At 49.6% G+C, this 20002-nt stretch overlaps 1 protein-coding gene across 4 annotated transcripts in view; it reads left to right on the forward strand.

The window, feature by feature from the left end:
* LOC138570037 (cocaine- and amphetamine-regulated transcript protein-like) overlaps positions 1-20002 on the forward strand; it is a 155711-nt gene that overhangs the window by 45966 nt on the left and 89743 nt on the right. For 2 of the 4 annotated variants that reach the window (XR_011303388.1, XR_011303387.1), the window contains exon 3: positions 13029-14753. The exons of the other annotated variants lie outside the window; for them this stretch is intronic. The gene's annotated coding sequence lies outside the window, so the exon portion shown is untranslated. Of the gene's footprint in view, positions 1-13028; positions 14754-20002 lie in introns of those variants that run through there. 4 annotated transcript variants of the gene reach the window in all.

Consider the following 20002-nt stretch of genomic DNA (forward strand, 5'->3'; position numbering starts at 1 on the left):
GAAACTAAGAAGGCAAGTACTGAGAGAGCCTGGTCTAACTCTGCAGCAAATCCTGGACACGGGAAGAGCGTATGAACTGGCGGAGGCCAGGGGGGCGAAAAAGGACACAGCCTCTCACTCTAGCAAGGGCAAAGAGCCATTTGCCATTGGACACTCTGCCCTAGGGAGGGCGAGATGGACACCAAAGAAGGGAGATGGCCCTCCAGTGCCTGGGGCTGCTCTGTCTTGCCCCTACTGCAGAGATGACTTGCCACATGTGGGGGAGTGCCTGGCAAAGTTGAGGGTCTGAGGCCGGTGTGACACACCAGGACATTATGCGAGGGTGTGCAGGGCTACCACACCGGTAGCAGCCTCAAGAGGACCAGTGATAGTTGGTGGGAGCAACACTCGGAGGGTGAGGGGCGTGTTGGCTGTCGAGCAAGGCATGCAGGACCTGAACATTGAGGAGGAGGAGGAAGAGGAAGAGGAAGAAGTCTTCTTCATCTCAAGCATCGCCAAGGGCCCAGGACGCCGGCAACCGACACAGTGGGGGACACCGTGCTGGTGCGAAACAGGAGGCCGGAAGGAAAACTGTCAAAGGGTCCATGGTCACTGTGGCCAATGCACAGGGAACAGTCACGAGGAATGTGTCGTTCTTCAAGCGCATAGAGGCGGCGCCTGACCCGCAAGAGAGCACCACGCGGGAGCCCGAGCAGCACACCGGATCGGCACTGAGGGACGACAAACCGCCCCAGACTCCAGGGACACCAGAGGTACCCCCAGCCGAGGCACGCGGGTACCCGAGCCGGGCGGGGCGCAAGCCGCCACAGAGGTTCCAAGACTTTATTATGGACTCTGCCTCGTAACCGGTACGAGACTGGCCGTTAAAATTTGAAGTACTGTTGGTAGTTACATAAGTTGTTAAGGTTTTTTGTTTGGGGGGGAAAGGAGGGATGTTGCGTAGTGACTACGAAAGTGGTACGCATGCGCGAGCGGGATCGAGGCTCGCGCATGCGCTGTTATGAATAAAGACGGTCCTCCGGCAGTTCGAGCCGGGGGCCCGAGCAGAGCACACACGCCCTGCGTGGTTCCTGGTCTGTGTGTGTCGGTGTGTGTGCGAGTGTAGGTGGGGGCCCTGGGAAGCCCCCACCATCTAACAGCCACTGGATCATTTCAGCGCACAAGTGCTATAATGGGGGGGTGTCACAGGCCACGGAGTCATGCTGCCTACACCAGGTCTTGGCCATCATGACTGCACGCCCATCAGTCCGCAGGCACATATACCTGCCCAGAACACCTGCAGAAAGGCAGGCTGCCGTCCAGGATTTCTACGGAGTAGCACAATTCCCCAAAGTGCTAGGTGCCATTGATTGCACCCATGTGGCTCCACATCCCCCTATGGCATCAGAGCACATCTATAGAAACCGCATGCACTGGCATTCCATCAACGTGCAGGTAGTATGTGATGCCAAGGGAATCATCACCTCAGTATATACCAACTATCCAGGGTCCACCCACGAAAGTTTCATTTACAGAATGTCAACCCTAAACCGGGACCTAGAAGTTGTGCGGCATGGCGATACATGGCTGCTTGGTGAGTATAAATGCCACAGCACATGCACCCATGTCAGATACTGAGTAATGGCACAACCCCACTAATGATACCCATCACCACCTCCCCAGGGGACAGTGCCTACCCTCTAAGCACCCACATGATGACGCCAATTCGGAACCCCACCACACCACTCGAGTTAAAATACAACACAGCCCACATTGCAACCCGGGGCATAGTGGAGCGCACATTCGGAGTGCTCAAGTCACGCTTTCACTCCCTTGACCGTTCTGGCGGGCAGCTGTTATACGCTCCCCCAGTATTGTGCAGGATCATAGTGGCAGCATGTGTCCTGCACAACGTTGCAACACGCCGGGGCCTGCCAGTGGACATGGTGGTGCCCCCACACCTCCAACCACATGCACGCTGCTGCGCATGGGAGGGGAAAGGGCACGGGGTGAGGCAGCCCGTACGCAGCTGGTGGATAGTTACTTCACCTAAAATCACACCCCTGTGGAGTGCACACAGCCCTGGCACATACCAGCTGACAATCAATGATGATGACATAAAGGACAGTCAACTGTCACAACCATACCAGCCTGAGATTGGTCACCTGGAAGTGTTACATTGTGTGCATCCCTACCTACACAAACACCACCAATGCTGTGTCCTCAAAAGACACTTCTATGCTGCTAAATTTATTACTCCCTTGCAAAATACAACATAACAACAGCGCTATGTCACCCAACCCCTCCCCAGCTCCGCCACCCAACACACCATGGGATGTCATGCTATGTGAAAGCAAACAAAGCAATCCCCAAGACCTGACACAAGTGTCACAAAGTACACTGTTCCTAATGGAAACTGGCCACACACAATATGCTCCCAGTAATGTAGAACTAACAAGACACATGACCAAATACTTACCAACAATACAATGCAGCAACACAACCTCAAACATAGGAAAAACATGACAGTACTAAATTAAAGTAGTCGTAGTCTTACAACCTGAATATGCCGCCACATCGACCCCTTCCAACTGTAGTGTTGCAGCCTTCCAAATTTGCCAGTGTACTGCATAGAACATGAACTCCATCTCCAAAGTAGACGGCCTTGTGAAGACATGAGGAATGAACCTGCAAATTTGGAGGGAGACATGGAAGCACAAGCATATATTAATACACCATGCAGTGTACAAAACAACAACAATACCCACTAGGAATGTCTACACAGTATTGACTACAGACTGCCCACACAGCTCATGGGAGCCCAACGTCACTGTGTAATTCACTGTCACTTGGTCACACCCTTTGCAAGCCCATGGAAATGGGAAGCAGGAGGGGTGTGTGTCTCACGAACCCAAGCATCTAACCCAAACTCAGGACAAGCCTGCATGTGCCCAGCCGGAATACAGTGGATGCCCACGGGAGCCACACAAGGCAACACACTGTAAAAAAATAAGAAAAAAAAAGAAAAAAAAATATAATTGGCCATGTGGGGGCCGGGTTGTGGGGGGAGACCACCCAGGAGGACCGAGGACAGGGTGCGCACCAACAGCCAGCTGTGTGGATGTTGGGAAAAAAAAACACCTCCATGGGCTCATGGCCTGCACGGCTACGCTATTGTGGGAGAATTGCTGCTGTCACTCTCATCACCCTCTGCTGCTGCATCAGGAGGAGGTGGTGCCTTGGGAGGTAGCCCACACAAAGCCCTGGTATGGTCCTCCATGGCAGCAATCATGCGGGTGTTCAAGGTCTGATTCTGGAGGATTAAAGTGCAGAGATCTCCATGCACCACTTCACGGGTTGCATGCATTTCTGCACGCATGGCCTCCCGTGATACCCGGATCTCCTCACGTGTTGCCTGCATCTCAGCTGAGAGTGAACGTGTGAGCCGCTCCAGCTGCTGTTCTGTCCTCAAATTAGTGGAAGCCTCAAGGTCAAGAACAGTCTCCCTGAGGTTATGGAGTTCTTCCCTCAGGGCTTTCCTGTGGGCCTGGCACTCTATTGAGATGGATTGGCACAGAGTCTCCAGTGCCGCCCGTCGGTCCCTGTTGGACGCCAACATGTCTTCCCTGTGTGATTGGCAAATGGAGTCTGTTGCCTGCTCTAGTTGCTCCATCTGCCTTTCAGGGGGTATAATGGAAGTGGCCACCATCTCCTTTGCCCGAGCCATCATTTCAACTGATGCTGCCTGTTGGGTTGCCATACCGTACATGGAGTTCTCCCATACGGTATTGCGTGGTGGTGTACGGCCACCGCGTCGACGGGCACCACACCTGTTTGGGGCAAGGTGATGTGCACCTTGCTGTGCTGGCACTGCCTGAGGCTGCAGGACTGCATTCCCCCTCTGATCTGCTGGCCCAGGAACAGAATCAGATGCTGTGGAGTGTGACTCTGCATCTGTAACCGCCAAAGGCGGTTCTACCAACACTGACATCCCCATAGAGGGTTCTACCCCTGGTGCAGGTGGGTTGGACAGAACAGAATCCCTGCCAGAAACACTTACCTGCGACGGCACATAAGTCTCATCATCCGATTCAGCACCCGAATAGAGGTCTGGGGAGGTGCACCCAGAGGCACCCCTGGAGAGTATGGTCTGCAGTAAGATTGGGTTCTCACCCACCACCACACCACGTCCCTCACTGGTGCCTGGTCGTGCCTGAGAGTCCAGCACCATCTCCTCAACCTCAACAGCATCAAGTGCGTCATCACCTGCAAAAACATGAAAGACAACAAATAGAAACAGGCATGAGCAACATAGCACACACATAGGCCATGACAAGCCACAGATCCAGTACATGATTTACACATGTCCCACATGACTATAACCCTGCCATGCCTGCACTATCAAAGAGTTGGAAGTGGAGTCAAAAGGGCAGACACTGGGGAGAGCAAGACGGAAAAGCAACACATTTGCAGCATGTTAGGTAGCACTGGCATCACACATCAGGCTGTGAGTGCCATGTCCAATACACATACATGACACATGCCAGCACACACGTCATGTAGCATAGCCACGGTAAAGTACAAAACTGCAGCTATATGCCACTGTATTGGCACTGTCACACATCCATGTGACATCGACATGATGAGAGGATTAATGCTGAACAGTGTTGCAAAATATGCTTGTGCCACACACTGAAACACATCCAGTGTCCAATAATACAGTAATTGTGGGCTGATCTATTTTTCGTCACTTTGACATCACAGGAAACATCTGTCATTTTCCACATGCAAACAGGCACTTATCAAAACATTTCTGCAGGCCAATACTCGATCAGCCTGAATGGTCTAATTGTGAACCAGGTAAAAAATGGCCCCATGTGGCCAGTAAACAATGACCGAAGCATATCACATATGTCGCAAAAGGGTAGATAAATGTCTAGCAAAAAGGGGAGAGTGGAAGCTATCATCCTGAAGGCACACTTACAAATTCTGACCAATGTAGTTGCAAGATGGCAGTACAAGGTAAACTGCACTAATGTGGCCCTAATAGGCTACTGTGGGCAGAAGGGATGCAGTCATAGCCAAATACAAGGCACGTGATTGTATGTGAGGAAGGAAATGGGTGACGCATAACACTCTTGAGTACACAACCTCACCTGGCACTCAATCAGAACCCCTCACCCAAACAACATACACATGCATTACACACACACACGCATTGGCACTCACCGGACAATGCTTCGTAATCAGGTAGTTCTCCCACACCTTGGATATCTTCCTCTGTGACGAAGGTCCCAGCAACAGACTCATGTTCTGTGAGTTTGTTGTCCTCTTGTGGAGACCCACCACCAGTCACCAGAGTAGCGGCATGATTTGAGGCCAGCTTGTTCTTTGCTCTGCGTTTCAGGTCATTCCACCGCTTGTAGCAATCATCAGCTGTGCGCCTCACAAATCCAAGGGCACTTATGCGGTCCGCAATGATCTGCCAGTGTGCCTTACATTGACCAGTTGTGGTCTTGCACCCTGCAGTCAACAGAATTTCGTGGCTATGTGCCGACACATAGGTCACAAGTGCATCAAGCTTCGCATCATTAAAGCTAGGCTTCCATGAAGTGCTGGAGTGTGTAGCCGTGTCTGGGGTCTCAGCCTGTTGTGCCAGAGCACCCTTCTTCCTCTTTTTTGAAGGTGGAGCAGAGCCAGAGTGGCTTACGCCGCTCTGGTCAGTAGGGGCAGAAACACCGGTGGACTGGGTAGTAGGAGTGTGGGAATGCACAATGACCATAGGTCTTGGTGCAGGCATTGGTTGCAAGGTGTTTTTGGCAGGGGGAACGTCAGTTTGATGGACCTGGACTAACACTGTCCTGGCTGGGAGAGTCCTGGCTGGGAGAGTCAGAGCTGGGGCGGATGGAGCTGCAGCTGCCCCTGCAGCCTCACCACCCTGGATACTTGGGGCAGCAGATGACATAGCTGCCCCAGATCAATGTGGCTTGGTGACAACAACATGCACCGCCACACGTGGCCTAGACTTGCTGACCTGGAAGTCAGCCTGGGAGTCATCCTGTGCCAGGTCAGGTGCCACAATGGGCTGGTCCAACAAGGGCTGAGCTGGGATGGTCTCAGCCACGTTTCCCTCAACCATGGGGGGGGGCATGGGTGTCCCTGATTGGTCCTCCACACATGGGGGTATAGGGGCACCCTGCAAATCCCGGCCACGTCCCCTACCACGCCCACCACGTCCACCTTTTGAAGGTCGGCCACCTTTGCCTCCCTTACCTCTTGGTCGCCTCCCAACCATGGCACTGATGTTGTTGTGCGTATGGGAGGAGCAGTAAACTATTGTCCTGGGCAATTGGGGGTCAAAGGGGTAGGGTACTAGATGAAATTCGTACCCTAGTGCTCTAACAAGGCTGTCTGTGACCCCTGGGGGAAGATGACAGGTCATGCAACGCACAGGCAGCCCAAAAACAAAAACTAACGTGCACGCAACCCCTCGTAGACCACGTGCGTGGAAAAATGAACCCGCACTATGCTGTCGCACCCAGAAACACAAAAATAAGCGTACGCGTAATACACACAGCCTACAATGACCTCTGAAGGGGTACGCGACACACAGGGCAAGCACAGTTGGTAAATACGTGCGCGACTCACTGCCTGGAAAACGAATGTGAAAAAGAAGCGCGTGTGCGCGTTGGTAACACCAAGAGAAGTGAACGCTGTTTGAGGAAACGGGCCCAAAAAAATAAGAAAAATGAAAGCTGTCAGAGGTAACAGGGAGTACGTACTAGAAACGCTGTGAAGTAATCGCGTGTACAGAGTGTGCCGAGGACGCGAGGGGCCCACACCTTGTGGTTACCCTCCCTCTTCTAGTTTTTCCAAACCCACAACCTCGTGTCAAGGTTGTGTTACACTCCTCAGCACCTCACTACCAATCTTAAAACCAACAAATAGGTTTCTCCAGGACAACAATAGGAGTGCATATGTGTTAATTGTTTCTTGAAGTAATCGCGTGTGAACCGACAAGAAGTACAGATTTCACCCACTCGCTCTCCACGAAAAGCACGTACAAGCAAATGACGTCCTAGACGTAGCTTTTAAACTGGCCCACACGTACACGTCACATACGCGTGTATGCGGGTCCTTTCCTCCAATTACACGCGATGACACTCGGACGTGCAGTTTTTCCACGTGTGCTCTGTCATCATGTGCTATGAGGGAAACGCCCGCGCGTGTAATGTAGCTTATGCGCTTACGCGCTAAGGGCCTTTGGTCCAATGAAATCGCGTACATGTGCTGACGTGCTTACGCGCTAAGGGCCTTTCCTCAAATTACACGCTGACGTGCACTTTTTTCACATGCCAAATCACTCCATATCAAGCTGGCCACGCGAAAACACATGGAAGACCACGCTCCTGCCCTGAAGCCCATTTTCCTGCCCCCCAGAGCCCTGAGCACACTCCCACCTGCCATCTGCTGCTGCCTGACTTCCTGCTGCCCATGTGCCCTGCTATTTGGTGCCTGCACATCAACCATCTGCAGGGGTCCAGTTGCTGTGTCCACCCCTGCTGGAACAGAAGACTCCTGACTAGGATACCATCGCTCCACAGTCCAGCCCCAGGACCCAGTTGCCCTCCCACGCCTGCCTCGGGGGTCGCCATGTCGGGGCAAACACCATCTGAGACCACTGGCAAACCCCAGCCACAGAGGCAGAGGGCCACCAGCTTCAGTCAGAAGGAAGTTGGTGTCCTGGTGGTGCATGTCCTGGGGCATTATGATGCCCTCTTCGGAACATCACGCGCCGACAAGGAAGGACGGGAGAGGATCTGGGACGACGTAGTGGTTGCCATCAACGCGGAGGGGGTGGCAACCCGCGACATCAAGCACGTCAAGAAGCTCTGGGAGGACTTCAGGTCCAGGACCCTCATAAAGGCCTGGCGCCTCACAGAGGGGGGCCCGGCACGCATGAGTAACATCCAGATGAGGGTCCTGGAACGCGTAGGCCCAGCGCTCCACGCCCAGATCGTGCAGAGGCAGACCTGTCTGGAGTTGAGCGGTAAGTGGCCAAGCATTAGTGTGTGAGACGGGGCATGTTGCAGTGTGCTGGTAGTCTGATACTTGCCTGTATGTGTGACACAGCCATGTGTGTGCAGGGACATCATGGTCCTGCATGTGAGGCCACTAATGTGTGAACCACATGGTTGGTGCATGAATTACAATGCTACATGGAGAGCTGTATGCGTAATGCACACATGAAAGCATGGCAGTCTCTGTTCTTGGACATGGAGTGGGGGTGAGGGATGGGTGCTGATGTCATGAACATGTATGGTGCACATGTGTGTGTGTCTGAGAAGTGTGTGTGTCTGAGAAGTGTGTGTGTCTGAGAAGTGTGTGTGTGTGACTTTGAAACGCCATGAATGCATGTGACTGTGAAGGCAACATCTTGGTTAACAGAGTCCATTGTACATGGATGCTGATGTTTATTGCAGGCAGCGGGACTGTTTCTGCATGTGTGTTGCGTGCATTCAACCATGTGTTGTGGAGGGACAGGATGGAAGTGACATTTGACAGTGCCACTCATGTGTTTTTGATTCCTGTGTAGGGAAATTATGTACTGTACCCTGATGCTTGTGTTCTATGTCTCCCTCTACGCAGCGTCAAGTGAAGAAGAGGGCGGAGACGGCGCTGTGGAGCCAAGCGGCGGGGATGCCTCCACCGGGCGGCGACACAAGGCCCAGCCACCCTCCCAGGAAGTTCCATCATCCAGGAGCGAGGGGGCTGGTGCCGCGTCTGCCACTACGGCTGTAGCGGAAGGGCCGGGTGAGCCCCCACAGGGGCTTCCAATGGCGGGAGACGGTGCGGAGACATCCAGGTTGGTGGTCTCCACAGAGGAGGAGGAGCCCGCTACTGAGCCGGACATGGGGCCTGGTGGGGACCACTGGTGCAAGAGGTGCTTTCAGGGCCAGGGTCAGGAGGCAGCACAGGTCACCGCAGAGGGGCCTGTGCATGTCGCTGTCCTTGACCCTGTGACTGCACAACCATGCACCAGCAGGGATGCCCCGTCCCAGGCCCGTCTGCAGGTAGGGGAGAGTGCCATGTCATCTGCCTCTCCACTACCTGCGGACGAGGGGTCCCACGACCGTATGGGCTCCGTCCTGGTTGGTGTTGCGTTGCGCATTCGTGTCATTCGTGATGACGTGCGTTCTTCATGGGTGGAGAATGCACGCCATCACGAAGAGCAGCGTTGTGACGTGGCACTGCTGGGAGGGGCCCTGGTCAGTGGGTTCCTACATGTGTCGCGCACTCTGGAGGACCTCTCCTTCTCTGTGGAGACTATGCGCCAGTCGTTCTCCACACCGTTTTCCGGCCCAGATTCCACCAGGGCCCCCTGTGGACCTGGGCCGACCAAGACAGCCAGCTTGGTGGAGCTCACATCCCTGCCACAGTCGGGAGTCGGTGGTCCAGCAGGAGTGGACACCACAACTGGAAACCAGCTGATGGAGGATGTGTAGGCACCGTCAGACAGGGCACATGGACAGCAGCAGCAGGAGCAGGCTCTAGGTGGGAGCAATGATGGCTCGGGGCCATCAACATCAGAGGGGCAGGCATCGGCCAGAGGGCAGGAGGACCCAGGAATGGGAATGTCTTCCTTGTGGCAGCGGTTGGGCCAGCGGATAGATGCGGAGCGGCTGCGGGCGGAAGAGGCGCGGCTCACCATGGTCAGGGCGGAGTTCTCCATGCGTCGGGCGTTGAGGCGGGCAGAGTGCCTCGAGGCAACTCGCAGGGAGTTGGAACAGGCCATGAGTGCCTCCCTGCGAGACCTAGGGGCCAGAGCAGAGGCCCGCCTGCGGGACATCGACATGGAGTTCGATGATGCCCTGGCCCGGGACACCACACAGTGAGCCGCAGGACTTGCCCGCCGCCATTGTATATAGTTAGATAGTGTTAGGTTTCCTTTCTGTTTTGTTTATTTTGGAGCGCTTGGACAATGCACCACGTTTTTGTATATAGTTTTTTATTAGGTAGTCTTTTTTGTAGGGTTTCATTTCATTAGTTGAGTTCATGGACCCTGGATTGTTGATTTGTACATAGTTCACCAGTGGATTAATCGTTTTTTTTTTTATTTTCACCATGGAGCAATGGATTTCACTTTCTTTTTTCCCTTGGATTTGCTTTGTTGGACTGAGACTTTGGACACCATTTCTTTTGGATTTCTTTGGATTATGATTTCTTGTTTTTTATTATTTTATGGACAAGCAGCGTTTCTTTTCTTATTCCCATTGTTGTGTGTTGTTTTTTAATTACATTCATGTGGTGTTTAATACATTTTTTTCATCATACTTCCATGTGTGGTATTATCTCATTGGTTTCATGCATGTCATGATATGGGTTTTCACATTCACTTGCACCCATTGTGTGTGACGGACATGTGTTCATTTACATACTTGCCATTGGGGTTGTATCATGTAATTGGCATTTCTATGTGGGTGGATGCAATACTTGGTTGGGCCTTTGGGCTGTGGAGGCTGGCCATAAGGCCCATGATTGAGGATCATCATGACGTGGGGGCAGGTGGACATGAGTGGGGGCCTGCTGGCAGGTGCCCCTGACTGCTGGGGCGTGGGGGTGCTGGGGGACATGAGTGGGGTCCTGCTGGCAGGTGCCCCTGACTGCTGGGGGGTGGGGGTGCAGGGAGACATGAGTGGGACATGAGTGGGGGCCTGCTGGCAGGTGCCCCTGACTGCTGGGGGGTTGGGGTGCCTGGGGGACATGAGTGGGGGCTGCTGGCAGGTGCCCCTGACAGCTGGGGGGTGGGGGTGCTGGGGGACGTGAGTGGGGGCCTGCTGGCAGGTGCCCCTGACTGCTGCGGGGTGGGGGTGCTGGGGGACATGAGTGGGGGCCTGCTGGCAGGTGCCCCTGACTGCTGGGGGGTGGGGGTGCAGGGCGACATAAGTGGGGGCCTGCTGGCAGGTGCCCCTGACTGCTGGGGGGTGGGGGTGCTGGGGGACATGAGTGGGGGCCTGCTGGCAGGTGTCCCTGACTGCTGGCGGGTGCAGGGGGACATGAGTGGGACATGAGTGGGGGCCTGCTGGCAGGTGTCCCTGACTGCTGGGGGGTGGGGGTGCAGGGGGACATGAGTGGGGGCCTGCTGGCAGGTGCCCCTGACAGCTGGGGGCTGGGGTGCAGGGCGACATGAGTGGGGGCCTGCTGGCAGGTGTCCCAGACTGCTGGGGGGTGGGGGTGCTGGGGGACATGAGTGGGGGCCTGCTGGCAGGTGCCCCTGACTGCTGGGGGGTTGGGGTGCATGGGGACATGAGTTGGTGATCAGTGGTGCAAGCTGACATGTGGCTTGGCTGGGGGGCATGCCCATGGTGGATGGGCTGCCTGCGGGACATGACCAGGGGTGCGGGGTAGTCCCCTGTGGTGTGGGCTGCCTGCAGGGGCCGTGGAGGGTGTAGAGGGAACACCTGGGAAGACCCACACTGCCAATTCACGTGTAGGACTCCCCGCGCACCCCTGAAATTCACGTACCCCACTCTGACAGCAAAATTGCGTGTGAAACTTCCCGCGCACCCCAGGAATACACGTACCCCGCTCGCTCAGGGCCCATCGCATGTGAAACTTCACGCAAACCCCAGAAATACACGTAACCTGCTCAAATCGCGTGTGAAACTTCCCACGAACCCCAGTTATACATGAACCCCACTCGCACAAGGCCCATCACGTGTGAAACTTCACGCGCACCCCAGTAATGCACGTACCCCACTCGCACAACGCCTATCGCGTGTGAAACTTCATGCGAACCCCAGAAATACACGTACCCCACTCGCACAGGGCCCATCACGTGTGAAACTTCACGCGAACCCCAGAAATACACGTAACCTGCTCAAATCGCATGTGAAACTTCCCGCGAACACCAGTTATACACATACCCCACTTGCACAGGGCCAATCGCGTGTGAAACTTCACGCGCACCCCCGAAATACATGTACCCGGATCCAATCACGTGTGAAACTTCCCGCGAACCCCAGTAATACACGTACCCCGCTAGCACAGGGCCTATCGCGTGTGAAACTTCCCACGCACCCCTGAAATACACGTACCCCACTAGCACAGGGTCTATCACGTGTGAAACCTCCCGCGCACCCCTGAAATACACGTACCTGGATCCAATCACGTGTGAAACTTCACACGAACCCCAGAAATACATGTACCCCACTCGCACAGGGCCTATCGCGTGTGAAACTTCACGCACACCCCCGAAAGACACGTACCCCGCTCGCCCAAGGCCTATCGCGTGTGAACATTCACGCGAACCCCAGGAATACATGTACCTCACTCGCACAGGGCCTATCGCATGTGAAACTTCACGCGAACCCCAGAAATACACGTACCCCGCTCACCCATTTGCTGTGTGGCGGCCCTGTAAACTGGTACAGGGTTAGCGCAGCCCTTTGCGCTGGATTGAGGATTTTGATGGCTTTTCCTTGTGCGATGGCGTTCTTTGGGGCGTAACTGGCGCTGCTGCAGGGTCGCTGCGCCACTCTGCGCCACGGCTGGTTTTGGATGCTGAAATCCATGAATACGCTGTGCGCGGAAATGGATTTTAGCGCATGCAGCTGGCGCAGAGATTCGCACGCGCACACTGTGCGCCAGCCACGTGCGCCACTTGTGTGCAAAATTCTATGAATTACCGTGTATATATCTTGCCGGTTTGATGACAGAGACGGCAAACATAATATGTTGTTCCCTAACATAAATATAACTTCAATGGATCACTGACTAAATCATTTTTCTGTAAATTGAATACATTACTCATTCTAATCTGAAACCAAAGTGTTCATCTTTAGATTTATCGTCCGAACAATTACGTTACTTTCACTTGGAAGTTTTTCCCAAACAGTTTTTGCTGGAATGTGCATGAAATCACAAGTAATGTCAGTACTTTGCATGTGCTTTGCATGAAAAGGTTCTTTTTAAAACAATGCCTTACATTTATCAAAATGCAATTATTGGGTTCATTCAAGTAAACTATTTCTGTATCTCTTACACAGGTGGTACATACTTGTGGCATATCGTGCCTTTACATGGTGGATTCATGAAAGACTGGGATTTTGCATTCGACAAGTAATACCTGCCTGTGTGGTTCGAGCCATTTGTGAGGAATTCCCCAGTGACCACAGACAATACCGTGGATTTATAAAGACAGTGGGCCTCATTACGACCGAGGCGGTAGAAATTTAACGGCGCTGGTAGAGCTGCCGGTGCCGTTAACCCCCTACCGCCCCATTACGAGGTCTGCTGGCGGGTCTAGCTAAGGACATGTGGTAAAACCAGGCGTCCTTAGTGGGACCCGCTAGCAGACCAGGATGCTAACAACGGCCCGTCATTAACGGGCCCGTTGTTAGCATCCTCCCCATTCCCATTGAGCCCTATGGGTGAATGGGAATGGGGATGTACCGGGTCCGGGTCCCGGGAAAGGGAATTACCAGGCCCTCCAAGGTCAGAATGGCCCGGTAATTCCCCATTCCAGGAACCTAGACCCAGTACCCGGTATGGGGTTAGCCATGCCGCTAAAGCGCCATGGCTACCTCCATACTCGTAATGAGGCCCAGTAACTTGACCGCAGCAGTATAATTTGTAGTGTCATTGCCATTCACTTTACCAAACGAAATAAAAATTGAGTTAATATGAACATGACATTTTTTGTAAGTCCACGACATGCCCAAACATCTAAGAGTATCATAAAAGATTGGCGTGCTGTAACAAGTTTACTGGCCTATCACACTCCCCTCACCCACATCCATCACCCCTCTGCTATCAATGGCAGTTTGCACCTGTGGGCGTGCGCTCACAAGGGGGCTGGGAGTATGGGAACTATCAAGGTGCTGCATACCATGTACACCACAAAGGGTTCTTTTGCATGGGGACCCTTCACACAGGGGCAATGCTCTGGTCTTGGAAGCAAGACAATGCAGGGCAACAGAGGTTTGTATCCCGGATCTGCGGTTAGAAACCAAACTCGGGTACTGTATTATGCGTGTTATAAAACGCCTATTGAATAAATCAAATAAATCCAAATGCCAATCCAGTCCCGGTGTCTACAGACTCCCATTTGAAGATCCCATCTCTGCAATTAACCTATGCCTGTGTCATTTGACTGTGTTCCGGGCCTATTGGGCTCCCCTCATCGACATCCATCCCCCTCCGCTATCAATGACAGTTCGCATCTGTGGGCGTGCACTCGCAAGGGGCTGGGAGGATGGGAACGCTCAAGGAGCTGAATACCATGCACACCAGAAAGGTTTCTTTTGCATGGGCACCATTATCCACATGGCCACCTCAGACCAGGTGTGCCTAGACTCCCCTTTGAAGACTCCATCCCTGCAATCAACCTATGTCTGTGTCCTTTGACTGTGTTCTGGGCCTATTGCGCTCACCTCATCCATATCCATCCCCCTCCCTTATCAATGACAGTTCGCACATGTGGGCGTGCGCTTGCAAGGGGGCTGGGAGGATGGGAGCGTTCAAGGTGCTGAATACCATGCACACCACAAACTGTTCTTTCGCATGGGCACCCTTATCCACATGGCCACCCCAGACCTGGTGTCTCCAGACTCCCTGCTGAAGACCCCATCCCTGCAAAGACTTGGTTATCTCCCCTTAAAAAGACATCCAGTACATCATTTGGAAACAACCATCAGGATGCCTTTTTTATGAAGACGAAACTCCGGTTCACTAACTACAATTTCATGCTTGATGTGTTTTTCTGTACATAATTGCTGCAAAACTATCCTGCTTTTATGTACATGTTTCAGCAAATGTATGATCATGTTTTGAGAAATTTGTATTGTGGCTTCTGTCTGCTCTTTATTTGTTCTCTTTTCTACATGTTTGCCAACTGCTAGGCAAGTGTTGTCCAAAAAAACTATCTAAACACTATGGGAAACTAAACCCAGATCTTTTGTGACATTAGCTGAATAAATAAGCCAATAGTCGCCGGTGACATTTTTTCTTGTATCCCTGCCTTTAAACTACTATGAGTACACAGCCCCTCTGATACTTAGCGTGCGAAATGTGAAAATCTTTGCAACAAATAGAAATGTAAAGAACAATTGTTAGAAATATATGTGGCAGGACGCCACCTCTTTGTTTCATACCCCTACAGCTCTCAAGTCCTACCACTTCCTTTGAGCAGTCCCTCCAGTTACGTCCCATCGCTGCAATCAACATATATCTGTTTCCTTTGACTGTGTTCCGGGCCTATTGCGCTCACCTCATCCACATCCATCCCCCTCCGCTATCAATGACAGTTCACACTTGTGAGCGTGCAATCGCAAGGGGCCTGCATTGCCAGGATTGAGGAGATCAAACATTGTCATAGAGGGCTGGTGGGTGTGAACGAACACGTTAGACATTCACATAAACACCCACTCTGTAATCCTTTATAAACACTGTGGGGGTTAACAAGAAAACATCTGTGAGATCGACAACGGATATCGCCAGCTCTCCACCTTTTACCTTGCTTGCTGAGTCGGCTCATCTGTTCTTCTAAGTAACGGTAAGCCAACTTTTACTATTGTTTTCTGTAGTAGCAACGTTCTCTGCTAGTCGACTATCCATTGCTTTATACTCAATGTTCACCCTATTCTCATATTATTTTATTCAAAAAGTCTACACCATTAGCAACCGTCCTATGCATTGTTATCTCTCTTATTAGCACATACGTTTACAGAGTATTTTTTCCAAATGTAATCTTTCATACTGCGTGTTTTCAATGCATGTTTGCTTCAGGTGCCATTTTTTTATGAAGTACTTTTTTTATTATCAATGGAATATGATGTTTGATTTACTAACTGTGATACTTTTTTAATAGTAGTATTTATTTATATTTCTTTAACAGATCATAGCGACAATCCAACAATTCTTTCCTGTATTGTTTTGGGTTGCACTAATAACAGCCATGCTAAATGTCAGAGTACAGTCCTGCATGTATTTCCAAAGGATTTAAATTTAAGTAGAAAATGGCTCTTGAGCTGCGGATTTCTAGTGTCTGAAATTGAAAGCAGAACCAAGGATGTCTTGGATGATGTGAGGTGCAATCAATTCTGTGTCTGCAGCATGCACTTCTCAGAAGATATGTACGAACAATCAAAGTACACTAAAAAGCGTTGCCCCCAGACTCCTTTCCCGAATTACTTCCCAATGCAGTTCCAACTGAATTTCAGTACACGCTGACACAGGTGATTAGTGGACAAAGAATTTTAAAATGTATTTGACCATTTTCAAATTTGCCTGTGTAATATGTCTTATAAATGACCACTCAATATATTCAAACAGTCTGTGACCAGGTAACATAATGAACGGTTTTCAGTTTTTAGGGAATATTTCCATTGATATTTTACTACACAAGTTTCCTTTGTGACATGATGTACTGTAATTTATACATTTTGATGTATAGATTACTTTGCGTATCCCTACTTTAGAGCTACTCAAATAGTTCACAGCTTTTCCAAACACACTCACATTGCATCCTTTAAAGATAGGTATTTTCTTTTCAAATTACTAGACTGAACTGATGGAATTACAGACCGTTACCATGGAGGAAATCACAGAGACGGCCACCACCCTAATGGTGAAGCCAAGCAACTTGCACACAAACTTATTTTTTATTATTTTTGATGTGGTCTAAATTATAATACTAATGTCCATTTTCTATTGACCAATGGTATGAATATATACATTGATTAAAGGACCGTGATGCTACTTCGACCACTATTCCGGATTCAACAGCAACCTCACTCACCTTTCAAGTAATTTTATCTAGAATATTCCTTCAGATGCAACTATACAAAATATGTATTTGTTCAAGTTCAATTTAAATCATATTGATTTATTGTTATGTGTACTATTAACTTTTGATACAACTGGCTTGTAGGCTTCTTTGTCAATATTGACCATCTTTTACATGTCATTTTGTTTTTGTTGATGTTACATCTTTATTATTAGAATTACTGTTATAAAGACGGAGCCTGGAACTTCAAAAACATGCTATTCTTCTACGGCAACCGGTCTGGAGGATGAAGTATGAGAAGTTATAATGTATTGATTTTTACTAATAGTTATTGATTAACAATATCTTTTTACATTTAAGATAACTTTTTTTGATAATTTGCAATACTGTCTGCAAATTGCAAAGCATTAAATCAACAACCTTAATGTATTTATCGCAGAAACACATGCAACAATTAAAGTAAACCTTCAGAAAAATGTTCTTTGTCACTGAATAACATAGACCCTTTCAGTATATGAATGGTGTATGTTTTTGTTCACAAACCTTAGCTGCTTGGCAAAAAATGGACTCAATCAGTGAAATAAAATAACATTACAACGCATTAAATGGGCCACAATGTAATCAATATGTTTTGCAGGATGATCTCACACGATCTCCCTGGGACATCTCTGAAGGTTATCAGGTACAGTTTTCAAATATGTCTTTTTAAAATGTTACACGTACACAGTGTTCGACTTTATGCCAATACTAATTTAAACATTTTAATCAGACGATTAACCGTATCTTTTTACATAGTTTAACTGATATTTTAAGGTCAACAATCATTAAATCAACATTCTCAAGATTTACTTTGTGAGATCAAAGATTTAAACATTAAATTGTTTAACAATTTAATCAATGTTCTTTGAATTTGTTATGCACAAGGAATGTACTACTGAAGCAGTCAAAATTGCATGGACAAATGGACAAGAGGTATACATAAGATATTGTAAAATATCAGTTATCATGCATTTTAACTGTGATGTAATATTTAATATGTTTTAATGGGTTCCACAGTGACGTTTTGTTATATATGTATATATGATTCTTCAAGTGGAAGAGCACATTTCAAGGTTTATACAATTTTGTTTTTGTTTTTCAGCTTGGCCGGTGGGCAAATCCAATTTGACTGTTTCAAAGAAAATTCTGAAAAAAGGGTACATAACAGAGCGTTTAAAAAAAAGTTGTTTATCAGTTATTTCATGTTGTAATTCATATATTCTGCATGTGTCCTATACATGAAGCATGTTTTTCTTAGAGGCCTAGGAAGGAGAGGAGCATAAAGACTCACACAACTACACAAACTAATGATGTTGCTTGCCAAACCATTGTCACTTGGGAACAGCTACATTGTGAGGCTCAGCATGGTCCCCGCAAGATTCAGTGTTGTGATGCAGATGTCCAGTGGCCGGAATTTGAATTGAATGTCAGCATTGATCCATGGAAAGTAACCCTGGATACATTTTACAGCACACAATGTCACCCAGAAAAAACAGACAATACAGAAGATGTTTCAGAATTGCTTGCAGAACCGCTCATACAATCCATTCCCTCTAAAAAAAAAAAAAGCTATCTAAGAAACAGACAATATTCCCTATTTCCCCAATACATGTGGACAAATCAGAAATATCACAAACAGAAATAACCGAAGCAGCTTCGCTACTGATTGACGATTGTGCTAGTGATGTGGACTTCACTCTTCCTAGTGTTGGGGACTTATCCACCACCATTGAATCCCAAATCAGTATGCTTTGGATGATAGGCTATTAAAGGAACCAAAATAGATGGGGCCTCATTACGACCCAGGCGGTAAGTTTTCGCCTGGGTCGTACCTTTACCACCATGGCGTAAACTATGTTTACGCCATGGTGGTTGGCGGACTTACCGCCCCATTCCGAGGTTGGCGGGGCGGTAAGTCCCCAATCCCCATTTACCCTTCCCCATTCCCATTTCTGCTCCATAGGGCATAATGGGAGTGGGGAAGGCGTTAATTACGCCACCGTAAATTACGGTGGCGTAATTAACAACAAGGTCCCTTAGCGCCATGGATTTTAACACCTGCTAAAAGCAGGTGTTAAAACCCCCATGGCGCTAAGGGACCTCGGAATCAGGCGGTAAGGGTCGGCACTGTTTACGCCGCCGTAAACCCCTTACCGCCTGGGTCGTAATGAGGCCCATTGTGTTCTACTGCTGCCTGATCGAGATTATGAAAATGATTATATGTGATCATAAATTGCGTAGGGGGATTTGTGGGGAGCCATTGATGAACTTTACTTGTGTAGTCAAAGGCACCAACCTGAACAACAAGGGTTGCTCTGTACACCACCATAACTCATTTTCATGGTCTGTACAACCTATACTTGGAAAAGTGCCTGCTGCAAATGAACTCTTTTCATTTGCTTTGTTGTTTAGTGGATCAACGTACATTACAATTTAAAGTTTTCGTAACTTTGTGGGACTTGAGTTCCTTTCAAAACACTCAGTACTACAAATATCAGAAGGATTTCTTGTTCCCCGCTATTAGCCAGGCATGAACACTAGATGAGATGTCAATGAACAATGCTCTCGCTGGTAAAAGGCTCTGGCTTGCTGGTGATGGACAGTGTATTTCCTCCTGTCATTTTCTCTAATTCGTATATCCATTTCCCAACCCCGAAGTCAAACTAGGGAGCTTACAATTTAAATTATTCTTATCCATCTGAGGCCATGGAATACATTGCAGTTTTGCACCCCATTCTCTAACAAGGGGATCTGCATAAACCCCATCCTATAGTCGGATCCCACTCTTAGTCTATCCATGGCAGGCATGATTGTCCCTGTCTGTCTTCTTGTTGGTAATGACATTAAGCTGCTTACATATGGTGGAGACTCTCCCTTCTCACTATGTGATCATCCTCAGGGACGCTCAGGATATGCTATGGGATCTGGCGTTCCTTCTTTAGGATGTTCCAGATCTGACCATCTAACTTCCTAATCCATGTGTGGGCTTCCTACAGAGGCGCACACGCTCCCTCTTTCTGCCCTAATACCGAACCCTTTCCTCGTCCGACATGTCTAGGCTACAACTAGTATGACTAACATCTTCCTCACCTTTGTTTAGGTTCAATCTGCTTAAAGACAATGCTCGACGTTCATCACTAAACTGGTTTTCTTCCTCACTTTGTGATTGAGGGACTGGGGATCGATCATCGTTGC

The sequence above is a fragment of the Ambystoma mexicanum genome, chromosome 1p (assembly GCF_040938575.1).
Source record: "Ambystoma mexicanum isolate Mex_15411 chromosome 1p, UKY_AmexF1_1, whole genome shotgun sequence".
Taxonomy (NCBI): Eukaryota; Metazoa; Chordata; class Amphibia; order Caudata; family Ambystomatidae; genus Ambystoma; species Ambystoma mexicanum.